This window comes from Mus caroli, unplaced genomic scaffold (assembly GCF_978045245.1).
Source record: "Mus caroli unplaced genomic scaffold, Mus_caroli_1 scaffold_13, whole genome shotgun sequence".
NCBI classification, from domain to species: Eukaryota; Metazoa; Chordata; class Mammalia; order Rodentia; family Muridae; genus Mus; species Mus caroli.
The window spans coordinates 72132832-72147963 of NW_028227268.1; positions in this window are offsets into that span (position 1 = coordinate 72132832).

Sequence of the window (15132 nt, forward strand, 5' to 3'; positions counted from 1 at the left end):
CAGAAAGGTCTTGAGGCACATTTTTTGCATCAAGGCCTTTTTTCCCTGTGTTCCTTCTGGTGCAGGACTTTATGCCCCTGCTGTGGTTACTGCATGGTAGGATCGCTGTGCAGAGGGCTATGTGCAATTAAAACCGCAAGGCAGAAGAGGAAGAGAGATGGCGTAAAACAAATTCCAATGCACAGTGCCATCTGACTCACTTACCAAGAGTGTCGTTTAGGGTAGCTTCAGTTTCAATGTTACAATAAAACTGATACCAATTTTCACATATGTTCAAATAAGTTACTTATGATGTGCCTCAAGGTGGGTTTAAATAAAAAAAGAGTTAAGTCTATCTCAAAATTGTGGTCAGGGTAGACATCGATCACGTGGTAAATAAAAGCAAGATCAATGAAGCAGTTGGTTCATGGGGAAAATAAAAAAACCAAAACCCCTCAGACAAACTAACCAAAGCAAGGGAAACATCATCCAAATTAACAAAATTAGAGATAAAAAAAGAGGTGTGTCACAAAGCATACCAATGAAATCCACTGAATCATTGGAGAATATTTGAAAACCTATTCCAAAAGATCTGGAAAAATCTAGAAGATATGATGGATAAATTCCCAAACACACACAATCTCCCAAAGTTAAATAAAGAGACTCTAAACAATTTAAACAGATCTGCAATGAAGCTACCAAAGTCTCCCAATAACGAGGCCAGAACTCAGTGTCAGAGTCTACCAAACCCCCAGAGACGAGGAACACCAATCTGACCGGACTGTGTAGAGTCTCAGTGGAGTTTTAATTTATATTTATTTCCTTGATGGCTAATGATGTTGAGCACTTAAAAGTAATGAGTAGCCACATAATTCTTCTGAGAATTCCATCCCATTGAGAAAGAAGAAGGAACCAAGAGGAGATAGGAAGGGTAGTGAGCAGTAGGTGGAAGTAAGAGCAAAGCACAGTCACACCTATGTATGAAAATGTCAAAAATAAGTCAGGCGGTGGTGGCACACATCGTTAATCCCAGCACTTGGGAGGCAAAGGCGGGTGGATTTCTGAGTTCGAGGCCAGCCTGGTCTACAAAGTGAGCTCCAGGTCAGCCAGGGCTACACAGAGAAACCCTGTCTTGAAAAAAAAAAGTCAAGATAAAACATTGGTTTTTATGCCACTAAAAAAATTTAAATATAAGTGTGGTGAGAATTTTGGTTTCTTAAAAAAAAAAAAAAAACACACAGAGAGAGGGAAATAGGGACATGCTTTCATTTTAACCCCAGATGTGGGAGCATAGGGCTGCTTCAGATTGTCTCCAGCAGCTGACAATGATTTGTCTCATGCTCTAGCAGGGATGTGATTTTGCCAGCTGCAGATAGTTTCTGTGATTGTGTGATGTTTGGGATGCTGGGGAGTTTTGAGAGGGTGTGTAAATGCTAGGGCCTGGAGCGGTGGGGTTGCTGTGGTTGGTGGGTTAGTGGTGGATATTTGGTTGGCTGTTTTTGGTTGCTGTTGGATGCTGTAGTCACTGGTTGTTAAGTAGTCATGCACAAAGAAGAAAGAAGGAGGAGAAGGGGAAGAGGAGGAGGAAAAGGAAGAGGAGGGGGGAAAAGAGGAGGAGGAAGAGGTGGAAGAGGAGAAAAAGGAAGAGGAGGGGGAAGGAGGAGGAAGAGGAGGAGAAGGAGAAAGAAGAAGAAGGAGAAAGAAGAAGAAGAAGAAGAAGAAGAAGAAGAAGAAGAAGAAGAAGAAGAAGAAGAAGAAGAAGAAGAAGAAGAAGAAAGAGGGAGGGAGGGAGGGAGGGAGGGAGGAAGGAAGGAAGGAAGGAAGGAAGGAAGGAAGGAAGGAAGGAAGGAAGGAAGGAAGGAAGGAAGATATCCTGACAGAGAAGATCAAACTTGTGCCAAGTAACTCAATGCCCTAATCAACAGGAAGTAATTTAACAATAACATTTCTCCCTTTCCTTTCTATTCTTTTTTCTCTAATATACAGGGTTAGGAGGGTTGAAAGGGTGGAAGGGGGTGGAGAAGGGTGAAAGAAAGAAGAACTCACAAAGTAGCAAAAAGACAGATACAAGTTAAAAAAGGATTATGAGAAAACAGTCTGGGGGTTGGGAGATGGTTCCCCCACCCCACCCCACCCCACCCCTGTTAAGAACACTTTGCTCCTCTTGCAGAGGACCTGGGTTCGGTTCCCAACACCCAGGTTATGTATCTTACAGTAGCCTATGACTCTCAACTGTAGGGAATACAACACTCTCTTCTGACCTACTCATGTAGCACGCATACATATTCATAAATAAAGAAATGAGCCTTTAAGAAGCTGGGTTTTTTTTTTCAAACAAACTCACTGCTTTGATTACAAGAGTCAATTTTAAAATGTGTTGAATGGATGGCCAGGTAGATAATAAGAGGTAGTCAGCATGGAACGCAGAGGATGGCTAGAAACACAGGGGCATCTTGAGGTAAGCAGGCAAGCCCAGAAATCTTGGGGAATGTGTTCCATCCAATGTCTAGTGACCTACACTCCCTCCAGGTACAGCACCCTTCAGGAAAAGTGAAGAAGCCGGGTGTGGTGGCCCACGCCTTTAATCCCAGCACTCGGGAGGCAGAGGCAGGTGGATTTCTGAGTTCCAGGCCAGCCTGGTCTACAAAGCGAGTTCCAAGACAGCCAGGGCTATACAGAGAAAACCTGTCTCGAAAAACCATAAAAAAAAAAAAAAAGTGAGGAAGCAGTCCAGGTTAATCCCAATAAGCAAATGAAAGGTCAAAGTTTAGTGTACCCATCTTTGCTCAAGATTTTAAAATGCTATAGACACTTTAAGACTTTATTTTTATCTTTTGAATTTTTTTGAAGACCCTGGGAGCCCTTAGACCAGAGCAAGGTAAAAAAGAGGAGATTGTGGAGTTTCTTGCATACGTTAAACTGACTCCCAAAAGGGCTTGCATCTCTCCAACTCTCTGGAATAAGCCAGAGATTGGAGTCATCCGACAATGATTTTTAAAGGTTTTCTACAACTGTCCAATGTTGGCAAAAATCCTGCTAAGGTGGATGGATAGCCAGTATTCCATTCTTCATATCTGATCTTCCTAATTGTCCTCTACACCTCCAAATGATAGCTGATGTAAGCGATGCAAGAACGAGGTTCGGTCCCTTTTACCCAGAATCCCCTCTTACCCTTCCCGTTTTCCCTTAGTCATCTTAATATCACTTTCCTCTTTCTGCTATAAATTCCAACCTTCCTGGGATCTTAGTTCCAGTTCACACCAAAGTCCCTTTTCTTCCCAAGTAAAACACCCTGAATTAAATGTTTCTCCGCTTTTTACTATTCAGCTCTGTCTTTGATGAAGCTATTGCACACGCTGGGCCAGCAACACTCTACGGTTTCACACCCGGCTCTAAAATAGCGCATCTTAGAAAGGCACTTCGTTTTCGTTGCGGCAGATGAAGAAAATGGGCGCGCGGGGGTGGGGGGTGGGGGGTGGGGGGTGGGGGTGGGAGTAGACTCTGCCCTACCTGGGTCAAATGGGGCAGAAAAAAATTGCACAGGGTTATGCAACTGTTCTCGGGGCTTCCGGGGAGTCCGTTAACGGCTACCTCTCTAACAGGCCCTGCGAACCCTGAGGGTCAGAGCTGCGTTGGCGTTGATGGCTCCTGTGGCTTTGCCTCCCAACCGTGGGCATCAAGGAGGGGTGGCTTTGCCTCGAAACTGCAACCGTGGGCATCAAGGAGGGGTGTGACCAGAGCTTCCACTTGGATGACTCCCCCCGCCAATGGTTCTAACACCACAGCAGGTCTGCCGGACATTTACTTGCCTGGAATTTTTAAAGTTTTTGAAGCATTCATCTGAGTTTTATTTTCTCTGGGAATAGTTGATTTTGAAAATCATAAAAGAAAGGAGGAAAAATAACAGCCAGAGGCTGTCACCAGACTAGGTATGCAAGGTGATTTTTCCCAGAAGAGAGCTCTGAGGTGGAAGACTTCAGTGAGAGGCACTGTCTGAAGGCACAGGAGGACAGGGAAGGCTTGAACCCACAACCCTTAAGTCTCCTGACAGGGACAGGTTTTTTTTTTTTCTTTCTATTTTTTATTTTTATTTCTGATAGTCTGATTTACCCTTTCAACTTTTCTTGAGGACTGCAGATAGCACAAGGTTAATTCCAGACGAAGCCAGAGTTCTCTTCAGTCCAGGGATACAGAGACCTCGAGGATCTTTGTTCATGGGCTCCTTATAAAGGAGGTGCTGCTGCTGTTGCAAGCAATCACAGGACTCTGGAATTAGACTCCTGGGATCCCGGCTAGCGCGGGCAGTGCCAAGTGTCCTCCAGCAATCAAAGTGTCTTCTGTGACTCTAACCAAGCTGTGTGCCCTTCTCTTTATACTGTGGGGTTTCCTGGACATGTATGGATGTTCCGGGGCTAATCGGTCTTCCTCCATAAAAACACAGAAATGACCTACAAAGCCTAACTGTGGAAGAGAATGCAGGGCCATTTTATTTTTAAGGAGTGCTTGACTTTCTGGAAACCTACAGAACTGGGGAGGAAAAACCCTGTTCTCCTGTAATAGGAGTGGGGGGAGGGGAGACTGGAAATGTGCCTCCTCAATTCTTCCTTCCTCTCGGTGTTCCAGGGAAGCGGTGCTGTGAGGTCCCACCCTGTGGCTATAACCTGCAGCAACCCAATCACGTTCCGGACTTTTTTTTGGCTTCTCACACTACCGTCCTGTCCCGTGTTCCAGAGACCTGAAAGCAAGTCAGCGACAGTGTCTCTCCCACCTGTCCACTGGATGCTGGCCAGTGAAACCAGACTGATGGCATCTCGTCTATCTGCCCTCTCACCCTCGCTTTGGACCAGGACTTATCTGGAGAGGACTGTGAGGGCGCTGCCTTGGGTCCCCGAGGATAGAGACAGAACTCTTCCCCACTCCCGTGTATGCAAAACCCACACTTTGTCTCCAGAGTTTCCTGTGAAAGTCTATGCCACCAGATTCCCTCTATCTTAGCTGGTGCCCCAAACTTAGATTGGGAGTTCATGAGCGCGTGGTCTGGAAAGACGTCGTCAAACTACAGAAATTAAGCACAGTTGGAGAGCCTGCCGTTGCAGTTCATAAGGCACTGCCATGAAGACAAGAAAACCAAAGCACAGACCTTCTGGTCCTTGGGCTCCCAGACAGGAGAGGCATCCTGACTGCTGGGGCCCCACTCCCTTTGGCTTATATTTGGATGTTGTGAGGTGGCCTCCCTGCAGAATCTTCATCGCCCTTCAGACTCTTCCTTCCAGGCTCCTTCCACCATGTCACAGAGGGAAAAAGTCAAGACACAGAACCACTCCCCCATCGCTGCTGTGTACCACAGGAAGCCAACTTCATCTGCCCTCTGGTTTATGACCTTGGTGAGCTTCCACGGCGAAGTCCTGTGCATCATTACTTCCCAGCCTTCTTTCCCAAGCAGAAGCAGAGACTCTGGATTCTCTAGCCCAAAGCCAATGAGCTACTTCCTCAGTAAGCGAATGGTCACAGACTGCATCTCACTCCCTCCGTGGGGTGGAAGATGTCTCTTAAGTTCATTTAGATTCTCAAATACACAGTGCTTAAATTCAAGGAGCAGGGGATGCCTCTGTCATGCAGTTTATTTTTAAAGACGTGCGTGTGTGCAGGCGTGCCCATGTGCATGCGTGCGTGCATATCCATGTGCGGGAGGGCACACACGTGCACAGGCAGAGAGACTAGAAGAGGGTGTTGGGTGTCCTCTGCCACTTTCTGCCTATTCCTCTGAGGCAGAGCGAGTCACAGCGATCCTCTTGAGTGGCGCACTCAGTGGGGTTTGAGACCTGCAGGGGTACACAGCTTATTGTGCAGATGCTGAAATAATAATTTAAAAATCTAGTCCTTGTGCCTGGCATCGAGTGTTCTTAGCTACCGAGGCATCTCTCCAGCCCTGTTTTTTTCCCCATTTGGAGAAAGGGCTTTATGTCTAGCCTCAGACCAGCTGCGGGATGAGACTCATGTCTTCTCCTTCCAAGTGCTCAGGTGACAGGTTTGTGTCACCGCACCCAGTTTATACAGTACTAGGTATGACCCAAGGGCTCTGTGCGTGTTACTGAGCTACACCCCAAACCTTGCCATATGGTTTTCACTGGCTCTGTGGGCCTTGTCCATGCAGCCAAGTACCAGGTAGTGGGAGTTTCCTACTCAACCCTAACCAACCAATGAAATTATTTATTTTGGGAATAGCCTACAAGGTCAGATTTTTCTTACTTAAATGTTGAAAACTGGCCTCCATGTCTCTGTAAGACACAGGAAAATGTCACAGCTAACATGATACAACAGAGCCACCTAGGAAAAGAGAACCTCAGCTGAAGGCTTTCCCTGATTGGACTAGCCTGTGACCATGTCTGTGAGGCATTTTCTTATTCATTGGTGTGGGATTGTCTAGCCCACTGTGGGTGGCACCATCCCTAATAAAGTGGTCTAAGAAAGTGGTCTTGGGCTGTATAAGAAAGCTGAGCAGAAATGGGGGGGGGGGTCCTGCTTTGAACTCCTGCCTTGGCTTTCCTTTATTATTCACTATGTCTATAAAGGCAAACCAAACCTTTCCTGCCAAATGCTTATTCTGGTCAGTGTTTTTACCACAGCAACAAGAAACCAAACCAGGGCAAATGGTCTTATATTGCCAAATGCCAGGCTATATACCAGTCCCCCGATGGTGTGTAACAGGCTTTCAGGGAGCTATTAGCTTCCTTGAGTTTCCCAGGTTTCAGGAGCCCACCACAGGAGGCTCTCTGCAGAACTAGTTAATGACAGGACCCTGGTTATTAGCTTCTCTGCCACCTGGACACAGCCTAGAGGCATCCTGAAGGATTGCCTAGTTCAGTCTCCGCTGATGCCATACCGTGAAAGATGGTCTTTTTGGTGATTGATGTGGGATGGCCCAACCCATTGTTGGCTGCACCAACATTAGTCTGATGGGCCTAGGCTACATAAGATGAGCATGAGCTAGTGAGTGATAGGAATGTAGCCTGAGGCTAGCACAGGGATATCTGGAGCGCAGAAGGTATAGTGTTTTCTAACCTGACAAGCCAGGGTGTTTGCAGGTAACATTCAGAGCTCTTCTTTCTGGTCCAGGAGCAACTATCCAAGATCCCAGGAAGCAAAGAGCCTGTCCTACAGAAAGTAGTAGGACAACACTGCCCTCTGGTGGTCACTATGCAGAACTGCATCAGGGGACACTAAAGCACTTCCTTAGACATTTACTGACATTTATAGTCTTACTTAGACATTTATAGTCTTAACTATAGACCATGCAACCAGCCGAATGGCAAACATCCTACATTCAACTAGATGTGACTAATACAGAAAACATCTTGACATAGTTATCATTGCTATGAAGGAAACAATCGCACTGTAGAAGCAGCGACTCATGTTCAAAGACTCTTGAGGAAAGAGTCAGATAGACCTGGACACTCTAACAGATCTCTGATCCAAACACCTGGGATAGGACAGCCCAATTCTTTTTTTTTTTTTTTTTTTTTTTTTTTTGGTTTTTCGAGACAGGGTTTCTCTGTATAGCCCTGGCTGTCCTGGAACTCACTTTGTAGACCAGTCTGGCCTCGAACTCAGAAATCCGCCTGCCTCTGCCTCCCGAGTGCTGGGATTAAAGGCGTGCGCCACCACACCCAGCTCGACAGCCCAATTCTTATCACGTCAAAACCTCTATTGTGGGGCTGGCGAGATGGCTCAGAGGATAAGAGCACTGGCTGCTCTTCCCGTAATGAGATCTGACACCCTCTTCTGGTGTGTCTGAAGACAGCAACAGTGTACTTATCTATAATAATCTCTTTTTAAAAATCTCTATTGTGTGACTTTTCATGGAGTTTTATGTGTATTCACCCAATATAACAAAACAAAGAAACGATTCTCCCGAAGTCTGACTAAGCAAGCCAGTGAGTTTACTGGGGTTTCTTATCGGAGCATAAGAAAGGGGTTTCTCCAGCTGGAGTATGGGTAACTCAAAGGCAAATAAGTCAACAAAAAGTCCAGCTTGGTTCAGCTGATGCCTCGTGAAACTGGCACGGTGGAGGCTTTCTGTACAATTTGCAATCACCTCTCCCCGTCAACTGTCCACTGCTTTTATAACTTTGGAGAAGGCACCTGTGAACCCTTCAACCTTAAGCTCCCTATGCTTCGCAAGTTTCCTTTATTTCCCACATCTTATGAACCTGCTGCCTCCCTCTGAAGGAAGAACACTACATTGTAACCTTTACTCCCGCCCCCAACTGCCCAAGCTTTGAAGGAGACGGGAGGTCTGCTTATTTTCCTCCAACTATAACTGAGCTTTGGACCACTGTGGCGCATCCATAACTTGGAACCCGAATGGGTTATGAGTCTCCGCAATATACCACCCGTGACGAAAGGCTTCCCTCCACGACTGAGGTTGACAATCGTAACCAATACGGGCATAAACACAAATATTCAGAAGGGAAATTGACAGGTACCTCCCATCCACTAAACAAAACAGCAGCTGCTTCGCCCAGTGCGGCCTATGGCAACCTCCTCCGTGGGCTTTGCCTTATGGTATCAGAAGTGAATGAGCTTCTAGGGAGTGGGCCCGAATCCAAACAGAAAGCAGTTAGGTGCGCCAACAACAGTAATGCCATGACTTCATGAGCAGGCGATTTCTGCCTGGCGAGTTGGTAGTGCAATAAGCCGAGCAGGACCACCCATGACAATTCTTCCCGAGGATCTTGCACAATGTCTTCTAAAAGTCACCCAGCAGGAAGGAAACGTTCCCCTTAATCTCAGCCTGATTTCTCAACGTCCTGAAACCAAAGCATATGGTGTCTTTGGTAATAGAGGCTTGGCACGCAACCACCAATAATGGTAATAGGCTTTATAGTTTATGGCCAAGAGATTATAGGGGAGTATTATGGGGATGGTGGCACATGTCTTTAATTCTCACACTCTTGAGGAATAAAATAAGCAGGTCTCTGAGTTTGATACTGGCCTGGACTCCATAGTAAGTTACAATCCAGCCAGGGTTACATAGTAAGACTCTGTCTCTTTAAATGAAAGAAAAAAACAAAAAACTGTACGGAAGTAACTGAGTCCTGACATCAGGATCTTCATCCAACAATTGCTGTTCTTTAAGATGCTTTTCCAAATTTATAAAGCCATCAAAGGTTAGCATTATATATGCATATATATGTATATATATGTGTGTATTGTGTGTATATATATACACATATGTATATATATGCATATATATATATACACATATATATATACTTGCAGAAGATGGGTAAGATCATGGAAGGCCCCAGCACTGTCCATTCTAAGCAGTCACAATTGTTCTTAGCTCTGGGGTGGGGTGGGGGTGCATTAGCAAGGGCCAACACACCATGGTAGGACCACATTGTGTCTTTTGATTGTTTCATAAGAAGGGCAACATTGTGTACAGTGAGATGGTTGGAGGGCATTAGTCTAGCCTTCTATAATACACTGGCATTTCCTGAAGCCATTCAACGTTTATTCAGTGTCATCCTGGGGTCGGCTGCTGCTCTTGTGGGGCCATTGCACATCTTCCCATCTCTGAGACTCTGTGAGGAGCTTGCACTGCTCTGCCCGAATGAGGCCAAAGTAGGCAAAGCTTTCCTAGTTTGCTTTCTATCACTGGTAAACATGATGACCAAGAGCAACTTGGGGAGGAAAGAGTTTGTCTTACACATCCTGACCAGAGCCAAGGACAAAGCCCAGAGGCAGGAACTGAAGCAGAGACTGGAGGAACTCCGCTCACCGTCCTTGCTCCACCCAGCTTGTTCAGCCTGCTTCTTATACAGCCCAGGACCACCTGCCAGGGATGGCACTGCTCACAGAGGCCCAGCCCAGCCACATCACCAACCAAGAAAAAGCCCCAAGGCTCGTCTACAGGCCAGTCTGATGAGGCATTGTCTCTACTGAATTTCCCTCTTCCTAGATGACCCTAGTTTGTGTCAAGCTGAAAAACAAAAAAACAAAAACAAAAACAAAACCAATAACGGGAACAAGGTCCATGTTATTGCCTGTCATGACTGCCTCATGGTCTCCTGTTGTGATAGGTTCCAGACCCTTGCCTTTCTATCAACTGTACTGTCTGGGAAAAGGCCCTGGACCAAATGACAATTCCCTGCCCCCATCTCCCATATAATATAGCATATTACACTAGTACACAGTATATCATCAAGTCCGAAGTGTACACTGCACACTCTAAGACAGTAGTTCTCAGCCTTCCTATGGCTGTGACCCTTTAACACAGTTCCTCATGCTGTGACCCCCAACCATAACATTATTTTCATCGCTACTTTGCAACTGTAATTTTGCCACTGTTATGAATTAAACAGTGTCCTTCCTGACCCAGTGAACTGGACACCAAACACCACTTCTCTTGGGGCCTTACCTCAGCACACCTGCCCTTCCATGGTCTTCCAGTCCCTGATACCCATGGGTATTTCAGCAGGTGATGACCAGTTCCTCTCATGTCCCATGTAAACCAGTCCATGGGGACCCGATTTCCCTTGTATTGCCTCCACTTATGCGGGCTTTGTCTTGGGGGAGGGGGGATGGGTAGTGTAACATCGCTCAGATTTCCCACCCAAGGCAATTCCTAAGCTTTGTAAGTGTTACAGAAAAGTCAAAGCTAAAACCCACTACTTCAAGACTAATTAAAGTGTCCTTCTGGGTGCTCAACAACCAAAACTTGGAGGCTTAAACAAATGAGCATAAAGAAACTTTAAAAATAATTTTTTAAAAGCTTGGGTTTTTTTTTTTTTGTCCCTTGTCCTCTAAGCCACCTGTCCTTTTGATCAGAGAGACCATAGAGATCCAAGAGGATGAGTTGTAGCCAGTGAACCACCTGCAAAGAAGAGGAGCATCATCAGAGGCGGAAACATTCCCTACGCTCCAATGGAAGCCACGGGACCAGAAAAATCCTGACTGTCATATGGCACAGTGGTAGAGTTAAAAATTAAAGGAGCCATGGGGCAAGCTATAAGTCCCTAAAAGCAACATCCAAAAACCCTGGAGTGGTTAATTCCTTAAATTAATTCCTTAAATTCTTTAAAGATTACTTTTTTTGCCACCTAGATGGTTTTAAGGACCCAGTGGTAAAGTATAACAACAACAACAATGACAAGACATAGCATTAGAAAACAAAACTCTACCAGGTCTTGGTAAATTGTTCAAATAGACCCAGACTAACCAGGAACCTTGGTGCTCCTTTAGCTCCATAAAGACATCCAAGCAATCAGCTTCATATACGTTATTTATTTTTAAATTATGTGCACATGTTGCAGTGCAGGTGCCCACGGGGTTCATAGAAGGTTATTGAAACCCCTAGGGCTGGAGTTACACTGGCTGTGAGCTACCATATGAGCCCTGGGAACTGAACCCAGGCCCTCCGCAAGAGCACCAAGCATCCTTAACTACTGAGTCTTCTTTCCAGCCTGTATTTCAGCCTCTTTAAAAGAGACTTTATCAGATCTTATCGAGTACACTGACAGGTGTCAAACTCCAAAAGATAAATAAAAACTAAAAATCTGCTAACCTTGTTTATTTCTGCAGACCGTATTTTCTGGAAAGCAGCAAAGCCCCCAGGAGATTGCTTTGGAAGCAGTGAATTAGTCAAGAGCCTACACTTTCTCTGCAAATGGAACCCTGAAGTATGAGTGCTCTGCCCCAAATGGGATGTGTATGTCACCCCTCCTCCCGAGGCTCAGAGGACATCTGGGGAAAGCCAGAGCTATGGTAAGGACAGCTGTGAGACAGTGTCTTCTGGAGTGGACACAGCCGAGGGAATCAGAGTGGCTGTGGCTGCCTGCACAAGTCCCACATGAAATCAGGCCCATCAGCATTGCAGCATGGATGGGAGAGGCTTGTGAGTCTTCAAGCCTAGCTGAGAGGTATCTGCAGTTTATGGCCTCTCCTAAGTTGCCATGCCCCAGTGGATCGACCTACACAGAGGCACACAGGGCCAGCACTCACTGGACTCAGTGGGCTATAAAGAAGAAGATGTGAAGGTATGAGGGGATCTCGGAGAAGTCGGAAGAGAAAGAGGAAACTGGTTATCATCAAACTATATCATATACATATATGAAGTTTTCAAAGAATAGGCGAATAAGAAGAAAGGAACTCAGGGACCACCAATACCAGAAAAGTACACTTAGAGACTGTTGGAGCTCTAGATTTTAGAAGTATCCAAAAATGCCAGGTAGCTCCTGTGTAGTTTAGATTTTTAAAATCTTAATTTTAATAAGACTTTTTAAAAATGCTTTAACCTTCCTTCTTGCCCACCACCCACCAGAGGTAGTGGGAAAGAAAGGTTATTAGGATATGGGAAAAGTGGACTTGGTTAGAAATTGGTCATTAGAACAAATCTAATCTGTGTTGTCAGGAAATCAGCAGTTTAGTTCATAGAAATCAGTAGCAGCTCTATCTACTCACAAACAGTTCATGAATATACTAGTAGACCAGTTTAGTAGTGTTGAGATAGCAAACAAGAATCAGCAGTGGTGGCATGACTCAGCAGAAACAGCCAGGTCTCTGCGGAGTCAGCAAAAGTCAGCAGGAGGAACCAGGACCACTAGGAACACCAGGAGTTCTTTGCCATGCATCTCTTCATGTGAAAATCAGTGAAGATGAAGATGTGCAACCAATGAAACATTGTAAAGCTAGCTATGCAAGTAAGTCCCTGTCTCTGTCCGTTGAGTCTTATTTATATCCCTCTAAACATTACATGTCCTCTACAGGTCTTGTCTCACCATGTGTCTCAGTAAAACTTCGTGAGTCTGTATCAGCTGACATCACTCTGTCAATCGGCCTGAGTCCGTGGAAACAGCAAGATGCTGCCAGAACATCACCAAATGTCTTTTGGTGTGCTTTTCTCTATGTTGTCATAATAAATGGAGCTCAGCTATGCAGTGTAAGGTGAATCAATATATGTGTGTTGTTAGTGAAGAATCTTTCATCAGGTGTCTTTTTACGTGTTTGCTTTAGTAAAACTTCCTTTCCCCTGTGTCCGCTTTAGTGAAACGTTCCTTCATGTGTCTGTTTTAGCAAAACATTCTTTTACTTGTATCTGCTTCAGGAAAAATACCTTTTTGACATAGCTGACTTTTTAAAGAAAGCAGAAGTTGCTGGGGAGTGGTGGTGCACACCTTTAATCCCAGCACTTAGGAGACAGAGGCAGGTGGATTTCTGAGTTCGAGGTCAGCCTGGTCTACAGAGTGAGTTCCAGGACAGCCAGGGCTACAACAGAGAACCCTGTCTCAAAAAAGAGAAGAAGAAGAAGAAGAAGAAGAAGAAGAAGAAGAAGAAGAAGAAGAAGAAGAAGGAGGAGGAGGAGGAGGAGGAGGAGGAGGAGGAGGAGGAGGAGGAGGAGGAGGAGGAGGAGGAGGAGGAGAAGGAGGAGAAGGAGAAGGAGAAGGAGAAGGAGAAGGAGAAGGAGAAGGAGAAGGAGAAGGAGAAGGAGAAGGAGAAAAGGAGGAGAAAGAAGGAGAAGAAGAGGAGGAAGAAGAAGAAGGCGGCGGCTTTTGGGTTAAAGGTGTGTGCTAGGACTGAGCCACACCACAACAAGAAACAGGTTTTTCCAGTTCTCAATCTTGGGGTTCATAATATGATCAAATATTCTTCAACAACTCAGAGCAAGACCATTATTGCCTCAAGGTCAGTTTGTGGTTAACCACAATACACCCCAAAAATATTTGCTCCAGGGCACTGTGACAGTGAAATACTACTCAACTGCCCATGTAGAAGTCCTTATAAAAACAACAATCTTTAGAATGCCTCTGTGCAAGTCAGATTTTCTATCCCTACAACTGGGGGGTAGAGGCAGAAGCACCTTGAGTTCAAGGCTCATCTTGTCTGTATAACAAATCTGAGAGTGGCTACTTGAGACCCTCTCTCAGCCCCTATTAAAACTGGATGATAGCCGGGCGGTGGTGGAGCACACCTTTAATCCCAGCACTTGGGAGGCAAAGGCAGGTGGATTTCTGAGTTCGAGGCCAGCCTGGTCTACAAAGTGAGTTCCAGGACAGCCAGGACTATACTGAGAAACCCTGTCTCAAAAAGAAACAAAAACAAAAACAAAAAAAAACTGGATGACAGAGTTCAGAGGGCATATCTGGAGGATTACCAGAACTCAGAAGAAAACTGGGAGAATATTGGAGAATCGAAGGCAATTAAAATAATAATAGGGAGAACTCAAGAGTCAGTGATGAGAAGACCCCAGGAGTTAGTCTCGAGCAACACCAGCATTTTATAAGCCGCCAAAGGGCTCATCAGGAAGACAGTTCTGCTGCAGGAGAATTAGCAAATTCCTGTCACTGTAATGAACGCTTACAGTATTGGGTTAACGGGAGCTACAGAGAGTAGGAGCTAAGAATATTCATTCACGCTGGTGCCATGAGACCAGAACAAGAAAGAGTATCTCAGAAAGTAATGGGAGGCAAAAACAGAAAACTACACCTTGCAGAACCTTGAGTTCTGTTTGCAGTTAAGACAGTCAAAAAGAAGTTCCTGGTTGTCCTGTGTTAAGTCTTTACAGGACAAGGCTTCTCATAGTTATTAAGAAGTTTATGTTTGTCTTGTGTTAAATCCTAGTTAGTAAGTTTCTGTTTGTCCCTAGTTAAGTCCTTGTTAAATAATGTTTCTATTTGTAATTAAGAGTAACTTTGTGTTTCTTTGATCTGATGTGAACTGCTTGCAATTCCATTCAATATGTATCCTTGCCTCTGTTCCTCCCTTTTTCATTGTATCCTTTTAACTCTGGCCCCTGTGAACACCTTATTCTGTAAGAGGAATTTCAATGGCCTGGGTGACAGGGGAGGGGGGTGATACCCTCCCCTACCCTGTCCCTTACCATCTGAGGTAGCACCTGGAGGGCATGAGACGTAGGAGAGCCGGTCCTGCCTCCTCACTGGCTGCAGCACTCTGGAGAGCAGGCCCTATAGCTCATTTGGGCAACACAGTGAAGATGCCCTGATGACAAAGGTGCTGGTGAGCTGACCCAAAGGCATGGGAGTAGGAGAGGTGATCCTGCCTCCTGCTGACTGTGGCCTTGCTGAACAGTGCTGGAGGGTTTACCCTGGTGATTCAGATAAGGGGCAACCATTGAGCTCACCAGCTCAGCTG